Below are 18,933 nucleotides of genomic sequence, written 5' to 3'. Positions count from 1 at the left end.
CCTCAGGTGACGGTCCTGAGCCCTGGACAGGTTAGGTGGGCCGGCAGTGTGCAGGGGCTCTGGGAGCCAGCAGTGTCAGGGTTGGTCCTGCACCAGGTCAGTGCTCTTGGCTCTGCAGCAGCTCCATGCTCCGCTCTCAGGGTGTGTGTGCCCTGTGCTCTCAGACAAGGGAGTCAAGTTCCTCTGAGTGCGTAGACAGGCTTTCCTATTGCTTTTCCATTTCTTGTTCCTGATCAGGGAAAGCCAGAATAATTAAGACTTCACATCCAAAGCAGGGCTGCTTTGTGCAGGTCTGGGGGTGCAGCCGGCTAGGATCTTGGCTCCTGTCCTGCATTTTATCAGTTCCTCTTAACAGAGAGGGGGCCTGAGTTCCTTCTGCCACTCTAATCCCCATGCTCCCCCCACCCCTATTTTACTGATTAACAGGGCTGTTTAACATCTCAACAACATAATTGTCTCATTATCTATTGGGTTTCAGAACCTTGTTTTTCTTCAGAGTTGTGACGATAGAATGGATGTAGGTCGGCTTGATTCTGCCTTTCTCTGTCAGTGGCCTGCAAGTGTTAAATATGCAAGAGCCACTGCTGGTCCACGTTCAGTCACCTCAGTGTCACAACATGGTGTTTGTGTACGCTTCACACTGGAAAGAAGTGATTACCTTCCTTTGACTAACTGGAGAAATCCTCCCTGAGTCTTGATTTAATGTGCCTGTCACAGGTCCAGTCTCAGTGGGGGAGGGAAGAGAGTAACAGCCTCTGTGGTAGGCAGTCTCACTGCCTCAAGAGAACAAAACAAATCCCAGTGTTGGGAGTGGCAGCGACAAGAAATTTCTACAGGTCTGCTCGTCCAGATTTAAGCCACTTTCATTTTGGCCACGAGTAGGAAGAGTTCTCTGTAAGACAGGGGAAGAGTCTCTGGGACCCACCCTCTCCCCACTGCTCCCGAAGGTGAGGTGGCAGCTGAGTTCTGCATCAGCTCTGTGAGGTGGTGTCCAGCAGGGAACACCGGCAGGCTTGTGCGCTGGGGCTTTACCTGTGCCCTGACAATTATTAGTCTATGCACTTTAGAATTGGGCTCACTTGGTCAGCTGTTTATCACATTTTGAATTATTTCCCCCTCCCCCCTCCCTGTTTTGTTCTTTTTGTCTTTGACAGATGTGGAAACCTCTTTTTAGTAACTTTGAAAGAGGTATTATTACTAGCCAGAGAGAAAAAGCGGTCAGCTGCCTAATAGGGAACCATGAATGTGAGTTCGTATTTGCTTAGGGCTGAATCTGCGCTGCACTCCCACCTTGATTCTTGAAGTGTAGAGCAAAAAATAAAGAGGTGATTTTTATTTTTTTCCAAAATTATGCTAGGAAAATCTTTTTTAAACTTACAGATTTTAGTCCAATGAGGAACCTTGTTCCTTGGACTAAATTTTGCATATTGTCTGTTTCTTACCAGGCTTCCGTATTGTTTCAGGCTCCACTGGAAATGCAGCAAGGATTCCTAGCACATCCCAGTTGCCATAGCAACAGCAGTCTTTCCCATAATGAGCTGCATCATCTGAACTGATGTCACAGCATCATGCAGCAGGTCAAACAAGGCATCTCCTAGTATTGCGTCCTACAGATGTGCTGTAAACATCAAAAGAAGACACTGGGAGCAGGAGATGGTGAGTGTTAAATGTTTGGGCCTTAATTGCATGGCTGTTTCGTTGGTTAGTCGGTGGCGTGGCATCTGCTAAGGCAGGGGTGGGGGGATGTTGTCTGCTTAAAATGGACCGGAGGAACGAAGGCTTGTTTTGCCTAATTCTGCTGTCAGGCTGCTGTGTTAAGACAAAGGCCTGTAAGTGTCATATAAGAATCAAAATGCTAAGATTTCTTGATTCATTTCTGCCTGTTATTTTTAGTATTCTTATGAATTAAAAAAATTAGCACAAGAAAATTTTCTATTGCAAAAGCCCAAATAAGCTCTGAAATGTGTAGTTCATAGTATTTTAACATTGTAAAGATACGTTTCTGTTTTATGAGGAAGGGCTAATTGGTCCCATTTGCTTCTGTGATTTATGAAATATTTAGTGACTTGCAGAATGGAATTTAGTATTTACCTCCATTGGGTTTCAGATTCTTCACAGCAAGGAATGACTGCTGAATAAGCATTTGATATATTCCCTCATGTGAAATGGATTCTCTTGCATGTTCAAAAAATAATTTATTAAAAACATAAATACTGAAGCCAGATGAAATTATTTATGCCTTTCAATTTGCATGGAATGTCTTCAATTCACATCCTCCATAGTTAAAAGGCTGGAGTTGTTTGCAGGCTGATTTGTAACTGAGAGAGGAAAAGTCTCCTCTCTGCGGCAGTTAGAGTCAAGGATGACCCTAGGGAGAAACTCTGTCAGCCCTTGCTTCACTTTAGCCCCAAACTGGTGTGATGGATAAATATCAGGATCCTTAATAATTGTTAGGAATACAGATCTCTGGGCGCGTAACCTTAACTCAATTCTGAAACTCTAGGTAAACATTGTTTACATTTAATTCAGAGCTTGCCTTTAAGCATCTCACTTTTTTATTTTCTAAAAGGAAGTCTAGCAAGTCAGTAGGGAGGTGAGCATCATTGCCTTTTGTTTTGGGAAATGAAATGAATCCCCTTGGTGCAACTGATTGCTACTAGGAGAGAAAGAAGTCACATGTCAGTTCAGTGGATCAATCTGCCCGCTTACAGTCAGGGAGTGGTCTTGTGGTTCAGTGCAGTCAAGTTGATAGTTTTTATTTATATAGTCTTACTGGAAAGAATAGCAATCCCTTGAGTTCCCTTCCATTTAGTTTAGATTGTTGATGGAGCCTAAAACAGATATATCATAAGAAGCAGGAGAAGCACACATCTAGCCAGCTTGGATTGATTTTTTTTTTCCTGTGGAGTTGAGCACACTGGTCCTATTAGGCACTAGGCTGAGGGGTAGAGCTCGGATTTTAATTAGTTTGTTTATCCCACACCACACATTCTGCTCCCAGTCTTTTAAGCTTATATGGCTGGCATGCAGCTATATGGGATGGCAGAGGTCAACCCAGTCTGGCTTTCTCACAAGCACTTGGGAGCATAAATGCTCATTGCCTGCTTTTTTATGACGCATAGTGTGAGCAGAGAGCTCTGCTGGGCGTGAACACAGCCAAGTCGGAAGCTCTCAGGTGAAAGGGAGGAGCAAGGCGGTAATGGGGGAAGGGAAAGTGTGCGGATGGCTGAAGTAGAGTCTGGACACCATGCCCCGGCTTCTGAAGTACTGCTTCCAGTGACAAGTAATGGGAAAAGACTTGTTCCATAGCATAAATCACTAGGAGTGAAAAAATAACTGAAGGCAGCGATTTAATGGGTTTCCTTTTGGCTTGACTCTTGTTCCTTTTGTCTACTGGTGCTCTCGGCCGCTCCATCAGGGGTGATGTGTGCAGTTACTGGAAGTCACGGAGGCTGGATTCCTTAAAGGCCGCGGTAGAAAAGTGAAGTCATGCTTTGAGGTGGGGAAGGGCACTGCTGGGTGTGGGCTGCCGCACAGTTAGCAGAACATCCGCCCAGTGCAGACAAGCCTGTCATCCTCCCAACCCCCACAGCAAGCAGCTACAGTTCCTCAACTTTATGCTTTTGTGCCTTTTGCTCCAGGAGAACAAAGCCTTGATAGCAGGAGCTGTCACCCGGGTGTTCTGCTTCTCAGTGGGCCACAGCCTGTGTTGCACTCTGATTAGCTGGGCCTTAATTGCTAGCTAAGGCTATTTCAGTTGCAATAGTTATAATGTATCCCCCAGGGATGTGTGTGTGCACGTGTGTGTGTGTGCATGGGGGAGTGGATTGTTCGATAGCTGGATTTATTGGTGCCTCAGTGAAATTTTCTACAATTTCAAGTATTTTGTTGTGCATAACGTCTGGAATATTATCAAAACCATGTTGACTGTGTGGCCAAGTTTAGACTGTGTAAGTCTCACAAGCAGTTAAGCTCTTCTATACTTTTGGTTATGGATTTTGTGACTGAATTACAAAGTTATAATGAATTTAATTCTTTCTAGATAACAAAGCCATAGTGGGGATGATAAAAATAATCATAGTAACAATTAGAACGAATGATTCTTCAACTCATATCAGTTTTACTGAGCCATGCTTTGTGTATTAGCTTGTTTAGCTCTAAAGATGAAATTGTGAGCTAGAAAGTACCAATCTTACTTCATAAGATTGGATGCTGGCATTCACATTGTACAGAATCAGTTCTTAGGTTAGACCCGTGGCTAAAGTCACATATTTTAAAAGTATTGGGCTGGGATTCCAAACCAGTGCAGTCTGTAAAGCCTACATACTTTCCACAGCTACCCCAGTGTCATGACTCCTTATTGTAGTCATCTGTACTTTGTCACATGTTCCCCACCCTTCCTAATTCTGACTGGGAGGTCAGATTTCACAAGAAGAATGAGCTCTCACTACAATCTGATTCGTTTTACTGTAAAGATGAACATGAATCTTGGCCAGATGTGAATAATTTCTCTGACCATAGCAGTTTAAGTAATCTTTGCTTGACATATTGTTTTAGCTGAATCTGTGCATGGAAGATGCTCCCAGGAATGAGTGTGGGCATAATGGAGTCTCACTAACAGTAGGTCTGACCTGAGTCATTAGCGACTCAAGTTTGTTGTTCCTGTCTTATCAGCTCTATCTGTAGTGTTCCGCTAACCTTGAGATACTTGCATTTGCTGGCAATGCCCAGCAAATAATAAAAGCAGAAGCCTCCCTCAGAGGCCAGTGGGTCTGATATGGATCCATCTCTTGAGGGTTTATTTGGCTGGATGTATCGGTGGCTGAAAAATGAGTGCTGCATGATCTAGTACAAGAATCACCAGCTTGTGCAACATCCTGGAAGCCTCTTGATTGAGGAGAGCCAATCCTGTCATCCCTGCTCTGCTCGCCCATCCCCAGCTGTCCATTCTCAGGGTTGTTACAGGGCTCTCAGGGCTGTTCTTTGTTTAAGTGTAGGCTAATGCACACACAGCACACTGATATTGATTCTGGGATGGTGAATACTTAGAAATATTACAGAGTGCATTAGCTTTTTCTAGGTTCTGGGAAGACATTAGCTGTTGTCCTAGACTGTTCCAAGAAGGTCCAAGTTTGTTTCTGCATGAGGTACCAGATTGAGGAAGCAGTGGAGCATCTACACACAGTGTATTCTAGAGGAGAGATGAAAGTAAACTGGTACAATTGTTAGAGTGATTCCTTTCACCTGGATGAAAAAAATCCCCAAAATAAAACACTTCTGTTTATTTGGCTTTCATGTGTTAACATAGAAATATCTATAGCTGTATAGCTTTCCTTGTATACATGGTTTATATATGTATATGAACATACTGTATTGAAAAATACCACTCTTTCTTCCTTGGGATGGATTAGAATCTTGCTATGTGTCAAAAAGACCAAGATTGCCATTAATGTCTTATTGGTATAAGACTTATAAGCTATTCTGAGAAACATAATTGCAATAATTCAGAAACTATATTTCTGCCTTACTTGACAAAACTGACCTGTAAAAATAAGAAATGTACAAGACAGATCAATTAAGGAGAGATATAAAAAATATTGCAGTATTTCTCACCTTGACAAATTCCCTTCCTGAAGAGTTCTCTTGGTATAGCATTCTGGGAAGTTGGTTGTCTGGTGGAGTGTGTGCATACAAGGCTCCAACCATAAGCTTATTATTTATTTATTTTTATTCACTTTACATCTCTGTTGTAGCTCCTTCCCTCCAGACCTGCTCTTCCCCCTCCCCTTTCCCTCAGAAAAGAGGAGCTCCCTTTCCCATCCACCCTAACTCATCACGTTGCATCAGGGCTGAGCATATCCTCTTCCTCTGTGGCCTGGCAAGGCAGTCCCTTCAGGGAAAAGTGATCAAAAAGCTGGCTAGTGAGTCCTTGTCCCATGCAGTCCCCACTTTCCTTACTAGAGGACCCACATGAAGCCTAAGTTTCCCATCTGCTACATCTTTGTAGGAGGCTTAGGTCCAGTTCATGCATGGTCCTTGGCTGATGATTCATTCTCAGCAAGCTCCTCTGGGCCTTGCTTAGTTGGCTCTGTTGGTCTTCCTGTGGAGCTCCTGTCACCTCCAGGTCCTTTCCTCTTTCCTCCTACTTTTCTACAATACTCTCTATGCATCACCCAGTGTTTGGCTGTGAGTCTCAGCATCTGCTTTGAGGCACTGGTGGGTAGGGCCTTTCAGAGGACAACTCTTATAGGCTCTTGTCTGCACGCTTAGCAGAGTATCCTTTATAGTGTCAGGGGTTGGCACTTTCTGATAAGGTGGGTCTTTCTTTGGTTGGGCCAGGCATTGGTTGGGCATTTCCTCAATCTCTGCTCTATCTTTGTTCCTACACATCATGTAGGCAGGGTAAATTTTGGGTTAAAGTTTTTTGTGGGTGGGTTATGTTCCCTGGTCTTTACTCGGAGGCCAGTCTAGTTAGAAGGTGTCCTTTTCAGTCTCTGTGGCCTCTGCTACTAGGGGTCTCTGATTGAGTCCCCCTCATATCCTCCCAGGAGCCTGTCCTGACTTAGGTCTCCAGCGTGTCATAAAGATACCCCACCCTCAGTTTCTCTTCTCTCTACAGGACTTCTGTCTTTTCACTCTTGCTCTCCCCAGGTCTGATCTCTATCCTCTTAACTACCTTGCCCCCTCTTCTACCTTGTTTCCTCTCTTCAGCCACTACCTCTGTCTATTCTATCTCCCCTTTTGAGTGAGATTTATACATCCTTTCTTGGATCTTCCTTGTTACTTATCTTTTTTGGGTCTGTGCCTCTTGTATGCTTATCCTGTATTATATGGCTAACATCTTATAACATCTTATATGGCTAACTTATAAGTGAGTATAAACCATGTGTGTCTTCCTGGGTATGAGTTCAGGATGATCTTTTTTAGGTCCATCCATTTGCCTGCAAATTTCATGATTTCCTTGTTTTTAATAGCTGAGTAGTATTCCATTGTGTAAATGTGCTACAGTTTCTTTATCCATTCTTCAACTGAGGGACATCTAGGTTGTTTCCAGTTTCTGGCAACTACAAATAAAGCTACTATGAACATAGTTGAGCAAGTGACCTTGCTGTATGGTGGAGCATTTTTTAGCTATATACCCAGGAGAGGTATAGCTGGGTCTTGAGGTAAAGCTATTCCCAGTGTTCTGAGAAAGTGCCAGATTGATTTCCAAAGTGGTTGTACAAGTTTACACTCCCACCAGCAATAGAAAAGTGTTCCCCTTTCTCCACACCCTCTCTAGCATGTGCTATCACTTAAGATTTTGATCATAGCCATTCTGTCAGGTGTGAGATGGAATCTCAGAGCTGTTTTGATTTGCATTTCCCTGATGACTAAGGACGTTGAGCATTTCTTTAAGTGCTTCTCAGCCATTCCAGATTCCTCTGCTGAGAATTCTTTGTTTAGTTCTGTCACCTTACACATTTACACTATCATGCCATACACATATTAATTCAAATGAGAAGCCTTCAAAGCAAGCATCTTAATTAATTTATTTAAGTCTGTGTATTTACAAGGACATTTCTGTTAGCTTGTATTAGTTATTTTCTTGTGGAAAAACACCTGAGGTGTATTTTGGCTTATGCATTCAGAGGGTGAACTCTCTCATAATAGGGATGTCATGACACAGAGAGCTGGAACCAGAGGCAAGAATGATTATCAAAGACCTGCCTGTGTCTCACCTCCCAAAACAGTGATACCAGTTAGGTACCAAGTACTTAAAACAAGAACCTTTGGAAGTATTCCAGATTAAAACTTGTAGCAACATTTATGTATCCATCTTGCTTTGTCCAGGCAGAAAAAAAAAAGCAAAACAAACAAGCAAAATACTTAAGATTGAGAGCTCCCTCACCTCTGGAAGCAGCCCTCTCTGTCATAAGCAGGAAGACTTCCCTTGGAACCCCACTTTTATAGGGCTTTGTACAGAGTGCCCGACTGCAAGGCTCTCTGACTTTAAAGGTGTAAGTTCTTCTCCAGGAACATATGTCTGTTAGAATCTGAACCCTTAATTTAGTTTTAAGGCTGGGTGAGGACATGAGAGACAGTTTCCTTTGTAATCCACCAGCTGTACTTTTCTCTTCTCCCCAGTCATAAAGCATGCTCCAAATCCTTTCTGCCCTCTTACAACTGTATGCTTGAGCCTCAGGGAGAACTAGGGAACTTTCAGAACAAGTTCTCCAACTGGCTGGTGCCTGAACTGAAGCTGGCTTGCAGCCTATGCCATAACCTGTGCAGTTATACAAGTTCACATATGGCTTAATACTCTGCTGCTGTGATCATGGAACTTCATAGGACCTGCCTAAGGGGTCTGCAGTTTCGTTTTATACTGGACTCTGTAAATTATGCAGTCAGTTCTTTATAGTCTCTTTGGTACGCCTTCTGGTGCTGCCTGAGATCTATAGGCGTTTGAGCTTGAGGCTCTCTTATACGCTAGCTCTGAGACAGTTCAGCCTTGGCTTAGAACTTTAAAGCTAAGAAACCACTGTTTATTAAAACAACTCAGAGGAGAAGGCTCCCTCACCATGTAGAAAACCAGCAGCGTGCACGGTAACTCAGTGGTATTGCTTTTATAGGTGATGAGGGACACATTACATTATACCTGATGAGGTTCGCGGAGCCAGGTTTATGCAGCCTTTGCCTTTGCTTTCGGGGGGAGAAATCAAATCTTCTTGGCAAAGCTAGCTAATTAGTCGTCCTATTGGTCCAGTGTGTGTATCAGTTTTCTTGCCCTTTGTTTACTACTTGATCTCTGTTATCACTTTCCTGGATCAACTTTCATAGTTTAACTTTCATTTAACTAATTACACACCCATTTGTGCAGGCTGGGTATGTTTTTACCATCCCCGCCTTCCCTCTTTACTCGTTATCTTAGTTCGTCTCCCCGGGAGGCCAGGAACTTATGATCTGAGGTTGTGTTGCTGCAGGAAGAGTCCATGTTTTTTAATTAAAAAGGGAATTACAGTATTAAAATATGATGAACCTTTCTCAGTTCTGCCTTGCTAATGTCCCACAGTTCAGATCCAGCATCACTGTGGTAATGACACCCTGAGCCTCAGCATAAGGAAGCATTCTCACTCATCATGACAATAGGGTCAAGTAGTAAACAAAGGGCAAGATTCATTTGTGAATCTATAGATTTATCTAGTTGTTAGAGAATTAACATGAATGATGGTACCTTGAGGAAAAATGATAACCTTTCCTGACTGTATGAATAAATAGAAACCTGAAGAATCTATAAAGGGAATTTGTAGTCACTTGGGTGAAGTTCTCGCCAACGATGTGCCCCAAGATCTGCATACCGTAACAGTCTTGATATTTGCCATGGCTACCATGTATAAGTCATAAAACCAGCTTCACTGAGAGAGTTTCATCAACAGTCAACAATGAAAAAGTGTATCAAATGTCATCATCTCCTAAAGGGAAAGAATGTCGAATAATTAAGGACAACCACAAGGCCACACACATACATTACCTGGAGAGCTTGTCACAGAATCAACACTGTACACTTGTCTGGGCTCTACTTGCAATGGTCCTGATTACATCTTCCCTTGCTCTGGACACCTGGGATGAGGTGCTAGCACCCCATGGCCGCCTTCTCATCTACTCTTACTTTACTTCTCGATATAAATGCTTTTGAACAACTCATTACCTTCACTCATTGGTTCACCCAAAGTCATTTCCTAGTGTCCTTCCCTCAGTCCTCTGTGCTCAGTGTTTGTACCCCATGCACAGTCCTATCAGTTACTCGAGACAGTCCTAAGCTGCGCAGGTCCGGTCTGGCCAACAGCCCCCAGGGCCTTGTCTCCCTTTACCCTCTCTACTTCAGCACAACAGCAGTCTTCACACTGCCAACACCGCCTCTCCTCCATGCTCCTTGTGAAATAATCTGCTCGCATCACACCTTTATTAGTGCAAACACTGCCCTGTGTTCAGTCTGGTGCCCACGTTTCTGTGAGCTAGGAGAATGTCCCTGTAAGAATAATTTAATCACTATTGCAGACAGCTTGCCTGCAAGTAATAGCTAAAACAGGAGGATTATTTGTGGTGGAAAACCATATGTAAAAATGAACACAGGTATGGCAATTATGATTAATAAAAAGTCTTTACTGCTGTTATTGATTAAAGATGAAGACAAGGGATGTAGGAATGAGAAGTTGGTAGGCATAGGAAGCCAGGTAGAGGCATATTTCCTTAGCATTGATGTGGAGTAGAAGCTTCAAGATACTGCGGACACCTGCTTCAGAAGGGCGGCTGTCCTTGAAAAGACAGAGAAGTCAGAAAACAAAGGTAACAAAAATAATAGTAAAACACTATAAAACAGTGGTGATTGTTCTGAGAACTAATAAATAGCTAGACATAAACTGAGACAGGAATTTATCAATAAATAAAAATACTTGTTTATTAGATTTTTTAAAAATCAAAACTTACTCTAGCTTCGAAGAAATAAGGTTTGTTATTATTTTGGTTTTGTTGTTCTGGGATTACACTTAGGGCTAATAGAGCACGCTATCACTTAGCTATCTCCACAGTCCTGGTAATTAGATTTTTTTTAAACTTATGGGTTTTAAACAAAACTGAAAAGAAATAGATAGAGAAACTGAGGACCAAGAAAACAATAAGATAGTCATCTGAAAAAGAAATACTTGTCACCTTGTTGGTTTTTGCCTGGTCATCCTAGCTCTTTTATTTTGATTAACGTTATTTGTCACAAAGAAGCAAGTAGTAGTGCTAGCGTAGCAGCAATATCTTTCCAAGGGGCACTGGTGGGTGAGCTGGGGCTCTGAGGCTCGGTGGACAGTTACATGGAGGGGAGAAGCCGCTCTGCACATGCTGGCTCATAATCATGCGCCATCATGCAGCACTCCAGTCCCAGGAAGCCGGCGCTCTTCAGCCTCCGAGAGGCCCTATACATACCTGGTGCATATAAACTCATGCAGGCACACATGAACACATGCAATAAGAAGACAAAAAGGTCCCCAAAACATGCATAGTAGAGAGAGCCAGGCAGGGACCAACAACCACTTCTTCTGGTGGTTGTTTCCTTTGTGAATCTCAATTCCCTTTGGAACAGAGCCATTTATTCTCCTTTGATTCCTGAATCCCGAGTTAAAAATATGCTCCATGTGTTGTGAATTTTGAAAGAACCTTTGATAAATGCCCCCAGTAGAGAGAGTGATAAGCCATGGCAGTGGCCCTTCCCTGTTAAAAATGCCCTCATGAAAAGAAAATAGGATGGCGTGGTACAGGCAGAAAAGCACAGGAGTGAGGTGACAGAGTTGTTTGCCAGAACTTAAACCCTCACAAATGAAGCATCTGGTTAAGACAGCGTATTTCTGTTACTCACTTGGAGTTAAAGGTAAACTACCTTTTAGTAGTAGATTTCTGCTGCTGACTTTTATTCCAAAGGCATGTTTTAAATGTCATGCTTCTGAAGTATTTCTTTAAGAACAGGTGTTTTTGTTTTTTTCTTGAAATTTAAACCATTTTAACAGCAAACTATTTTTAGAATACCTTCCTCTCTAAAAAGACAGGCTATCCTGAAGCAATTAATTAGAAAAGCACCTGAATAAGAAATTTGAAAACTCAGTGTTTTTTCTTTTATGTTTGCAAGACTTATTTAAGTTTACTTACGATGCTACAAGATAAATGATTATGCCACCTGAGAATTTCCTTATGTCTGTAGCGTGTGGCACAGCCAGTCACCATATACATGATGTTATTGTGTTCAAATAGCACTTTAATGTTCAAATGGCAGCAGCAGCAGGGAAGCATTGGCTGGAATAAAGAAGCTGAACTTTCATGCTTGATAGGTTGTTTTCCCCAAACCTTGGTTTCCTTCACAGTAAAACAAGGGCTAAGATAAAAGACTCAAATTTGAATGATATTTAAAAATTCCCTATTGCCTTAAATATTGATATCTCATTCAGAATTCTCCATACCTTTTAATTGTTAAGCCTTCTGATTTTCAAAAACATACTCTAATATTTCCTCCTGGAGATGGAAACATTTAAACATACAGTCTTAATCCAGAAGGTTGTTATAATGCTATTAATCAAGTGTTAGCTTGTAACAGAAACTCATTCCTCAGTTATGGAGGCTGCATCTGTAAGACTAAGGTATGCAGACTTGGTGTGGACTAAGCTTCCCTAGGAAGGAGTCATGGTTTTGGTTCTCTTAGGCCTCCCTATAAATGGGCACTAATCCCATTCACTGGGACTTAAGTGAGCTTCCCAATGACTTCCCTTGCTAATATTATTATTTTGGGGGTTAGGGTTTCAACTACAAATTTTTGTAACAAACATTTGAACTATAGTGTTTACATGTCATTTTTCTCACATCTGCGTGTCTTTAAATTTCCCAGTACCTCATGGTTATCAGCCCATAGTCAACACCTAAGATTTCATTTCAACTAATAAACTGTTTCCTTTCCTAGCAATGCTCCCTCCATAGCCTCACTATCTTGTGGATTCGTGCTCTCTCTCTGTCTCTGTCTCTCTCTTTCCACAACTTATACTTTCAGTTAATGATCGGGATAAACTATTTGGTTCTTCTTGCCCTACTCTTTGGACTCTCTTTAGAAATTCATGACTGCCCTTGACAGCTAGATAAAATGTGAGTGGTTGCTCTCATTAGTTTGAACCACATGGAATTCTCATTTTTGTGACCAAATGGCCAAATAATTATGAACTTTATGTGGTTAATGAAATCATTTATTATAATAAAATATTAGTTTTTACTGTTTTTATAAGTCAGTGATGAAAACTTGTCCTTACTGAGCAAGTGAAGTAATGCTGGTAATAGTAGTCAAGGCCCCGGTGAAGGCCGATCTGGGATTGATTTCTGCTTTGTCTGCTACCACCATTGTGGCCTTGGCAAGTTGCTTAGCTTTGCCAAGCGTCAGCATCCTCATTTGACAAATGGGAATGGGAAGCCTGCCTTGCTGGCGATGCTCACAGCTCAGGGAATGGCACTTGACATCTGCCGACACTGCTTAAGTGGTTATGATGATGCTACTAATGTCCACTGTAGGACTTCTCAGTATAATATCTGTGCTTAGCTGTTGAACAAATCTCCCAGTTGTCCTTTGGGTCATCCTCGGTGATTATTTCAGGAGCAGATTCCATAATTTATCTGGTATTTCGAAATTTACTTTCTAATTGTTTTATTTTTTAAATATTAAAGCAATACAGTTTGTACATTTTTAACAAATACATTTCAAATTTTATTCTATAAAAATTGTTTACACTAGTCAGGTACAGCAGTGCACACCTTTAATGCCAGCACTTGTGAGGCAGAGACAGGTCAGTCTCTGTGAGTTTGAGGCCAGACTGGTCTACAGAAGGAATTCCAGGACAGCCAGGGCTGTTACATAGAGAAACCCTATCTCAAACAACAACAACAACAAATTTTTTGCAATAAAAGTATCTTGAGGTTAAATGTTTACAAGTGTTTAGTTTAATGGCTAATAAGTGAAAACCTCTGATACTTTATTTAGTCTAAAATAACTTGAATGAAATCTTGAGTCTTGTTCCTAACTAGGAGATGCAAACCTTTAACTCACTTCCTTTTGTCTGGGTGATCAATATTTGATGACTTGTTTAGATGGAAAGCTGAGCATTCATGAATTCAGATTTCAAGCCTCAGGTATTTTTTTTCCTTGAGGTCAGATTTATATTTCTAAACTTTCTAACCATGGCTGTTCTGCATACCTCAAATGTGGCCCCCACTCTAAACCTATTCATTTTGTATTTCCTGTCCGGAAGGAAGCATTGTCCTCAGTCCTCTCCCCAGGAGGATATGAGGGCTCATTCCAGCACTCCGTCCCCTTCTTTCCTCACCGAAGCCTTATTGAAGATATGGGATGTTGAGCTTATGGTAGCAGGTTTAAATTTGTAGTAGGTGGGTCTTCCCCATCTCCTTGCTTCTCTTTGTCGAAACCACCGATTGGATACTATTAGGTAATATTTCATGGAAGTCTCTCTTGTCTCCGTGATTTTTCTGGCTACACTGTGTGTCCAGGACAACTTCAGGATCCAGTGTGGCTTGCGCATTATGGTGCACGGGTGGGGAAGAATATGCAGCACAATATGAGCGAGCGCTGGATAAGCGCGCCAAAAAGATGCTGCCCTGAGAGATTTGTTACATTTACACTTTGAACTAAAAGCTTGTCTGGTTAAAGTGTCCCCGAAGTTAGTGTGCTAGGTACCGCACCCCGACTCAAAGCGGGGAGCATACTGCTGTCTCCAGCAATGTTCCAAGTGGAGCCAAGCAGCAGCTCTTTCCTCTGAGGAGTTGAGGGCCGCTCCTTCGAAGGAAGTGGGTGGGACGCTGGTGAGCGTAGAGGCTTGCTCCACCACCTGCTAGCTGCCCACCTAGCCTTCCTCCGCCCTGCTTTTCTTTATTCTAGCTGCTCTGTCAAACACTGGGAAGCTTGGAAACAATGTTTATGAAACACCTACTACAGTGCCGGGTGGGGGGTGGGGTACAGGAAATGCCCAGCAGTGATAGGTAGAGACTAGACTATAGCCTGCTCTGCCTTGTCCTCACTTTAGAACAATTTATGTCACAGTTCCAGACATGTGGCCTATCGGTGCTCATTCTCCTGTACCAGTACCTACACTTTGTGCCAGCTAGGCAGGAAATGGTATCACACAGCTAACGTACCACAGTAAAGAATTGGAGAGGCAAACAGGAACTCTGCTTATGAGTTCAGATTGCATCATGCCCCACGAGTCCCAGGTCTCTAAAGCCTTTTCTCATTCCTCCAACTTTGTCCTTAGCATAACTTCTAAATTTATAAAGCAGTAATTCTTTTCTTTTCTGTTCCTGCTTATTCAAGTTGAGCTTGTAAACACACGTGCACGGTCTCCCCCAACAGTTGACGTTCTTTTAATGAATTTCAAAGTTTATATGGAACACTAATATTTAACATTAAAAATTAAGGAATCTGGACTGGCAAGATGGCTCAGTGGGTGAAGGCACTTGCTGCTAAGCCATCAGCTCAACCTTAGTTTGATCCCAGACCACACGGTAGGAGAGAAACGACTCTCACAAGTTGTTCTCTGACCTCCACAGACACGTGCTGTAACACATGCATGGCGCATCCTCAAAAAGTAAATAGATGCCTGTAAGTTTATTTTAAAGTATTGAATCTGTGTTTTCTGTTAACCTGGTCTCTTTTGTATGTCTCCTCCAGAAGATGGACAATTTTTTTTTTACCAGAATTTATGAGTGATGACTTACATTTTTCAAAGGTGGCTTCGCTTGCCTAGGTTTTTATAATTCTCTCCTAAGGAAAACTGGGATACCTTTTCCAGGAGCTGTAAGACATTCATGTGAATTCACCTGGTCCCAAGACCCCAACTTAGCCTGGGATGACTTTTTCACACTGGCCTCCACTCAGCAACACGGCAGCCACTTTCACAACGAGAGTGTTTGAGGCAGAAAGCTTCTTCAAATCACTCTCTTAGGACACTTTCTTTCAATTTTAACTCATGAGAGGAGTTAATCTGTTTCCCACTATTCCATAAGAGCAGTGATGACATTATATTTTACAAAATAGGACTTATTTGAAGGGGGTTTTACGTATTTGCAGGACAGTACCCATTTCCGAAAAGATGACATTGCAATATTTTAAAGCAACGACTATTTGGGGCAGAAATTCAAAACTTGTAGATCTTACTGAGTTTGAGGGACATGTGAGAGTGCCTGGTTTTTATTTTGTTTTTAGTGCTCATCAAAATGTTTCATTTAGACTTAAAAATTGTAAAATCAGAGAAGGACTTTCCCACAGAAGTCTTTGATTTTAAAGCTTGGGAAAGATGAAAAGTATCTTGTGGCCAGTGCCTGCAGCCTCCTGGCTAAGAATAAAGAAATTTCTTGTGGTCTTCAGCCTCAGAAATGAAGAAATACCTGTAAACATATCACGGCTTGATGCTGTGGCCAGTGGGGTGCCATTTTGGATTAGTATTTGAAACATACAATTTATTATAAGTATGTTTATCAATAGAAATATCAATAATAAGGACTTCTGCTTGCTGAGTTGATTATATTGGTTAGGCTCCATGTTCAGAGTTGCTACACTCACTCAAACCCTCAACTTATGTGTTAAAAGCTAGTTAAAGTAATGTACTAGTTAGATTGTGGTTTTTTTTTTTTTACATAATTCTTAAATTAAAAGTTTAAAGAAATTTTGAAGAAATGACTAATTATAGAGCCAGTACAAGAAAAACTCAAGGTAAACATAACCAATTCATAATTTGAAAAAGGAAACATTCAAAAATCCAAAAGGATGGGCATTTCAAAGGGGAGTCTAACGTAAAGAAGCCAAACTAAAAGGTTTCTACCGCCCAAATCTGATAAATAATATAGTATTGAGTTATAACTTAAGAATAAAATGAATATATATAACTTAAAAATAAAATAAATTACACTTGTTAGTACTCCCATTTTCAAAAGGAAGAAATTAACCCACCCTGGGATGGGGGTGAGCTAGACTTAGAGTTTTTGTTTTCAAGGAACAGGGTAAGGAAATGAGAAAACAGAAATGTCACAACAGAGAAATGTGCAAACGTGATCTTAACCAAACAAAGAAGTTGGTGTCACTAGTGATGTGTGACTAGTCTGTATCCATAGTGTGATGTGACCATCTTTATGATATTCTTCCTCTTACATCTAGAATTGCAGTTTTTGAGGTATGCTTTCCTGTAGTCTAGATTGGCATCAGACTTCCCATAGAGCAGAGGGCGACCTTAAGCCCCTCACTCTCCTGCTTCCAGCTTCCAAGTGTTGGGATTACAAACGTGGGCCACCATGTTCTTACAGTCACGCCAATCTAATCTCAAGAAAACACCAGAAAATCAAGATGAAGCATTCTACCTGAGGAGTGGCCTATATTCCTTAACTCTGTCAAAGTCATGAAAAAATAAGGAAAACCTAATGTTATTGATAACAGGAGACCAAGGAGATATGACAGCAAAATGCAGTGAAGTCCTTCAGATGGATTCTAGGCCAGAAAGAGGGCTTTGGTGGAAACACTTGTGAAAGACAAGTCCAGAGTCTGATTAGTAGAACTGTATTGAGGTCAGCTTTGTAGGTTTTACACAAGTAGGTTGGTTACACGTTGTGTTAATAATGGAAGAAACATGGCTAGGAGTTCTGTGGAAATTTGTACTCTTTAAAGTTTTCTGAAGATATAAAATTATTCTAAAAAAGTTTCTTAGATGAATGAATTAATAAGAGGGTAACATGGGCCTATATTAAAACAACAGAATATTACAGAAAATGAAAACTAAAAATTTTGTTCTCCCAGTAGAAACATTAGCCTAAGCCCTTCCAATCTCATGCACAAATAGCTTAACAGTTTGTCATACATTCTTCCAGACATTTCCTATGATGCAGTGACCCATAGTTGGAAAGTACATGAACAAAATAAATCTTTATTTTTGTTTTGTTATATCTTTTACTTCTTGTCTGATGAACAGTGTATCATAGACTTGATTTCAAGACAGTAATGATTTTCCAGGTCACTTTTAAATGTTTGTGAAAGAGAAGGAATATTGACTCCACAGAGGCTTTGAACTGTCAAGTCTGCATCCTTTATTTTAAGTCTTTTAGATGATTTTTATAGATATTACATATTTTTAATTTCTTTTTCCAGACTAGAAGCCTAAAATAATCTTTTAGAATTTCTAAATTATTAATTTCTTTACACAAGATTATTTTCTGTGTTCTCTAAAAACAGTATCTGGTTAACAGCATAATTTTAAGAAGCAAGGAAAAGAAATGTATTAATTATTCAGAAATACAGAAGTAGAAAAGCTGTCAATAGCTGACTACATTTGACTTTGCAGATGGATTCCAACTTAAGCAGTTACTGGTAGAAACTGAGTATTCAAGAATATTACTTCTGGCTTAGATAGGATAAAAATTATAATTGTGTACTTAGAGCTAAAGAAACCTCAAATTGGAATAATTGCAGATTTTGTTTACCTTTTCTCTTCCCTTGTGTTTCGGGACAGGTTCTCACTCTGTAGCCTAGGTCTCAAACTCACTGTGTAGCACAGGCTTGCCTTAAATGTGTGCTAATTCTCCCGTGGCATCTCTCTGAGAGCTGTCTACAGCCGTCACATTGGCTGGTTTTCTTTATTGTCACCAGTCCTCATAGCACTGCCAGACCTGGAACCTGAATTTTGCACATTTACACAGTGCAGCATGTTCAAACTTTTGAGGCCAGGGCTCTGCCGTTCTCCGTTCCCACTTCTCAACCAATGACTGGTACTTACCTGTAGAAAAAATATGACGCTAAGTGATAGAAACCTCTTCCATAGCTCATCTCTCTATACCAACCAAGAAGCTGCAGTGCTTCTCTTTAGGGAAGTGTCTATAGGCTGGGCCTTATGCAGACAGGTAAAATCTCGTCAAAGGAGCCTGGAAATCAGAAAGAAAGGCGCATACTTCCTGTTCTCCCACTGTTGTTTTGTATCCTCAGATAATTTGCTTACAACTTGCTGATTTTTTCCAACATAATATTTTAAGTTTAAATTTATTTTTTATAATTTATTCATTTTTCACCCCAATTGTAGCCCCCTCCCTTGTCTCCTCCCAGTCTCATCCTTCCTCTTCCCCAGTATCTTCCTCCCTTGTTTCTCAGAAAGGGGGAGCACTCCTCCCTTACCATCTGACCCCAGCCTATCAAGTCTCATCAGGACTGCCTGCATTCTCTTCCTCTGTGGCCTGGCAATGTCGTCCCTCCCCGACCAGAGGGGAGTGATCAAAGAGCAGGCAACAGAGTCCATGCAGAGACATCCCTGGTCCTCTTAGTAGGGAACCCGCAATGGAGATGGGTTGCCTATCGGCTACATCTGAGCAGGGGGTCAAGGTCCTCTTCATCCA

At 41.4% G+C, this 18,933-nt stretch overlaps 1 protein-coding gene across 1 annotated transcript in view; it reads left to right on the top strand.

The window, feature by feature from the left end:
* Positions 1 to 1,601: 1,601 nt before the first annotated feature.
* Akap6 (A-kinase anchoring protein 6) overlaps positions 1,602 to 18,933 on the top strand; it is a 436,130-nt gene continuing 418,798 nt past the window's right edge. Inside the window, exon 1 of the mRNA XM_055608602.1 lies at positions 1,602 to 1,656. The gene's annotated coding sequence lies outside the window, so the exon portion shown is untranslated. The remainder of the gene's footprint in view (positions 1,657 to 18,933) is intronic.

The sequence above is a fragment of the Psammomys obesus genome, unplaced genomic scaffold (genome assembly GCF_907164565.1).
Source record: "Psammomys obesus unplaced genomic scaffold, mPsaObe1.curated_primary_1811, whole genome shotgun sequence".
NCBI lineage: Eukaryota > Metazoa > Chordata > Mammalia > Rodentia > Muridae > Psammomys > Psammomys obesus.
The sequence above is the reverse complement of the archived record's forward strand: the minus strand, read 5'-3'. Positions and strand labels throughout refer to the sequence as shown.